The 5,000-nt window shown below is 31.5% G+C and overlaps 1 protein-coding gene across 1 annotated transcript in view; it reads right to left on the reverse strand.

Moving 5' to 3' along the window:
• LOC137620891 (G-protein coupled receptor GRL101-like) overlaps positions 1-5,000 on the reverse strand; it is a 464,398-nt gene that overhangs the window by 114,681 nt on the left and 344,717 nt on the right. The window lies entirely within an intron of this gene.

Raw genomic sequence — 5,000 nt, forward strand, 5'->3', positions numbered from 1 at the left:
TAGATTTTATCTTAAAATCATCTGAAAGATGCGTAAATTTTCACTAAATACATTTACTTTAATTTCACTGAAAAGAAAAAAATATATATATTATTTTCCTCGACATGAAAACATTCCATGAGAATTTTAGCGTTTCTTTTTTTTTTCAAACTTTCTATCTAGTAAAGTTACCACAACCAGAATAGATTCCGGCTTAAAAACCCATTCATAACATATATTGGGTAGAATGTATAAATTTGGGCTAAATAGCACAGCACTTAGGCCTGCGAAGCCATCCAGACCATTGCCTACTTTGCAAAGGAAATCAGACCATCTTTACAGGAAAAGAAATCACACCATATTTTGAAGAATAAACCATGAAAATCAGTCACATCTCTCTCTCTCTCTCTCTCTCTCTCTCTCTCTCTCTCTCTCTCTCTCTCTCTCTCTCTCGAGAGAGAGAGAGAGAGAGAGAGAGAGAGGAGAGCTTAATTTTCATGGAAAAGAGCCCATAAGACATGCTAATGTTCCATTTAGGGAAAACATAAACAGATGACATAAAAATTATGTGTTTTCAACTTCCGATATGAAGTAAGCAAAACTCAAGGAACATTTTGAGAGTACTTACTCAAAATAAGGAACAAAGAGAGGAAGAAGCCTGAGGTAATGAGTGCTAAGAGTTGAAATTTACATAGAATACGAAAATTTTAAAGAAAAAATTGTCTAAGTATGCAAAATGGAGGAGTTAAAAAAAATTGTCAGTTCCCGGGTTATTCATATTGGTCCTAATAATTTTAAATATAAACAAGACAGTAAAATACAACATATAGAACAGATTTATCAAGATGGTATTGGTACTATGTATTGTGTAACAATTGATTATGACACAAAAAAATAAAGGTACAGTTACAATTTGAGATCGCAATACTACAAATCAAGTTATAGTTAAAGTTGACCAAATGAATAAAGAATTAAAACAATTACTAATGGAAAATTATATTTTAAAGCAAGCTGCACTAATACTAGGCAGAAAATAGAGATTATTATCAAAAATAAAGTTAAATATAAGATTCACAAAATTGATATTTCATAGAATTAAAAGTATAAGTTAGTATGGAAATTAGAAACAGAATGAAGTCATTTCAATTATAAAGAGATAGAAAATAAAAAATATTTTCCATCTAAATCTATTAAGGAAAAAATATAGAATAACTCTTTTTATGCAAAGATATAAAAATTAGGTTTTTCTTCTCAGAGACAGGACGAAATTATACCGAGTAAATTTAAGTTACACCAAGACGACTGTAAAAAGAAGTTTAAAAGGGAAACTTTAAAGGCGTTTTTGTGAAAGCTGGACTAAGCAACAATAAAATACTGCACTAAACTTTAACAGCCTGAGTACGCAAATATATAAGGAGACAGAATTTGAAAAATGAGTTTGCACTGGAGTCAGTTTATGTATAAAAAAGAATAAAGACAGGTGCAGTTTATAATGACGTTGGTCTGTGACGATGAGAGAGAGAGAGAGAGGAGAGAGGAGAGAGAGAGAGAGAGAGATCATTGCTATTATTAAAAGGAGACTAACCAGCCGATTGAGTCAAACTCGACTCTTAAAGAACTGAGCCGATTTAATTTGGGAAGAAAAAATATTATTCATATTGATGGTAAATGGATAAAATCAAATACATAATAATATAAAGGATATAAAACAAGAGGTAAAAATCTGTTATAAATATAAATCTAAATCTTATCTATCAAACCTATGGTTCTCAAAAAGTTAAAAGTCCTAAAAACAGAAAAATTGAGAGAGAGAGAGAGAGAGAGAGAGAGAGAGAGAGAGAGAGAGAGAGAGAGACTAAATAAATCTGTGGAAAATCTGACAAAGTCATGATTTCAACATTATATGGTTTGAGCTATTAAACATAATTGACAGATTTGACAACGACTATCATTAGCCATCTCGAAGGATTTTTCCATATAGAATCATCACCATCTCCTCCCACGTCTATTGACGCAAAGGGCCTCAGTTAGATTTCGCCAGTCGTCTATCTTGAGCTTTTAAATCAATACTTCATTCGTCATTTCCTATTTCACGCTTCATAGTCCTCACCCATGTAGGTCTGGGCGTTCCAACTCTTCTAGTGTATTGAGGAATCCCATTTAGAATACAAAAATGGAATCAAAAGAGATGGATATAACTTGGGGTTAAACACTAAACTAAAGAAGGAAAATTATGATGTCAACCGACAAGCATTGACGTCATCGAGTTTTATATTTTCCGTTTAGAAGTTAAGAGAAATTTCCACCAGAGCAGCACAGATCAAATAAGGACATTCGAGATAGTCAGTTCTTGACGTCTGATCTTCATAAATATTATGTCTGAATCAGTAATAAAAATAAGAAAAACTCGAATAAAAAATATTGACAGAAAAAATCCTTAAGGAATAACCAAGGAAAATATGAAGATAATTCTATATCCAGAAATGATATGGAGATATCAATATTTGTAAGCTTTAACGGACCATACCGAGAGGAGAGAGAGAGAGAGAGAGAGAGAGATTCTACGCGTCTCCCAGTCCTACTAGATAATGAAATTCCTTATTAGATACCAAATTCTTCCAGTGGATGGATAAATGTAACGTAAACCCCGGCCAAGAGTCAACTTCATTTCAATTCCACTTTATATTCATGAGTCAATTACATACTGTGTGAATATAAAAATATAATATATATATATATATATATATATATACACACACACATACATATATATATATATATATATATATATAAATATATATATATATATATATATATAATATATTTCCGCAAATAAAATCATAATAAATTTCTTCAATATTTCTTGCATTGAACTTTCCCCATTTTTAACCAAATTATCAGATTTCTAAATAATTTCATCCCAATATTATATCATGGATGTTATTTTTCGGTCACTAGGACACATTTGAACCTATACAGTAAATAATTTCTATTTTACTTTAAGCTATTTCTCTAACTTCAAGTGCTGAATCGTGGACGAACCTTGTTGGTAGGAAATATCTATAATATAAGCTGATTCATACACCTACACAAATGGCTAACCAGCAGCTTGACGAACACCCTAGAGACACTGCACAATTCATAGCTATCGCTTCATAGACATTGAAGACCTTCAAGACACTTCTGTCGAATACTTCCCAGGTCTCTCTCTCTCGCCTCATCATCCCAATATTTCTATATAAATTTTCATCATCAATCTAAAGCCCTTTATTCTTTCCAAAATCGAACCAAAATCTAGTACAGTTACGACAACCAGAATAAATTCTTCTCTTTACCTAAAATTGCCTCTTTAGTTCTATCTCTTCATTACTTACTTTCCATTCTTTTCTTCCTCATCATACAATAATTTAGCTTTTAATATGAATAGACTCAACTAGATTTCTTTTGCACTAAGTATCCTCACTTCGCTTCCCTTAGTAAGTGTTGGCTGAAAAATCCCCCTGTAGTACAATCCAAACCTGCGCCTCCTAATTTTTATTCCTCCATTTAACATTCCTTTCTCCATTTCCCTAGCTTTTGCTTCCTCCATAACACGACTCATCTAATTTCCGATCTCCTCTTGTGCATATACTTTAAAATTCTCTCGTTATTTCCTTCAGTTTCCATTCACAATCAAAGCCACTGCTTCATCTGGAAACATCACTTCCACAAAACTCTTTCAACCCATTTTGTTATCCAGCCCTCTTGCACTTACATTTACTCTTTCTTTTCCCCTCTTCCTGCATCATTCCATTCCTAGTGATATTACACAGGAGCCGAGATATAACGCAATAATCATACAACATTCATAATATTACACAAATATTAATTCATAAGGCTGTAGGGCTGTGCGTCCCCGCTTAAAAATACCTGAAAAGGAAACTAATTTTATTTTCCTTCTTCCCAGGGTACAATTCGCCTCCTTCCCAAAAGACCAATAGCTCCTCGATATCAAGGAACCATTTCATTGCAATCTCACTAAATATTAGAAATAAGGTAGCTTATGCAATTGCAATTTATCATATTCCTTTCTCTCTCTCTCCCTCTCTCTCTCTCTCTCTCTCTCCTCTCTCTCTCTCTCTGCGTGTGCTTTTTGTTAAGCATTTTGCTTCTAGTACAGAAGACGTATGTGTAAATTACACAGGTCTTCAGACATAAAACTATATCTATCTATTTATCGATATATTTTGCATATTCACGGTAACATTATATGTATATATATGTATGTGTATATATATTTATATATATATATATAATATATATTTATATATATATATATTTATATATATATATATAATATATATTTATTTATATATATATATATATATATATATCTATATTTATATATATATCTATATTTATATATATATATATATATATATATATATAATGTTACGGTATATGCAAAATTCATTATTATGCATAATCCCCAGTAAATTTGCATACAGACGGATACTTTATTTAATATGCACAGACACGGAAGAATTCCAGTAAATATGCATAATTCCTAAAACCCTGGCCATTTTGATAAAATAATGATTATTGACGTGGCTATTATGCAAAATAAATGAACAATTCAAAATAAAATTGCATAATTCCTAAAATCTAGTCATTTTGCAAAATAATACGTCTTGGATAAAAGTTGACTTGAGCTTAAAGCGTCAAAACGGCTACTTTTCTGATATCTTCCAAAATTAATATGATGTTTTTTTTCTTCAAAAAATTTGAATAGAGAGGTAAGACTAGTCTTTTATGAACTTGACTCTCAGAAAAACTTTACTTCGGGAAACTATTCCCGTAAAGGTAGATTTTCTAACAATTGCAGGAACAGTCGTATTTGATAAATGTTTGTTTCTTCCATTGCTTCAAACTACAAGTGCTTATCTCGACGCAAAGAAAGATATCCCTTATCTAATATCATAATGCCGTTGCCATCTTGATGTTTAGAGGTATGACGTAAACTATCATTGACTCTTTGAGTA

The sequence above is a fragment of the Palaemon carinicauda genome, chromosome 27 (assembly GCF_036898095.1).
Source record: "Palaemon carinicauda isolate YSFRI2023 chromosome 27, ASM3689809v2, whole genome shotgun sequence".
NCBI classification, from domain to species: Eukaryota; Metazoa; Arthropoda; class Malacostraca; order Decapoda; family Palaemonidae; genus Palaemon; species Palaemon carinicauda.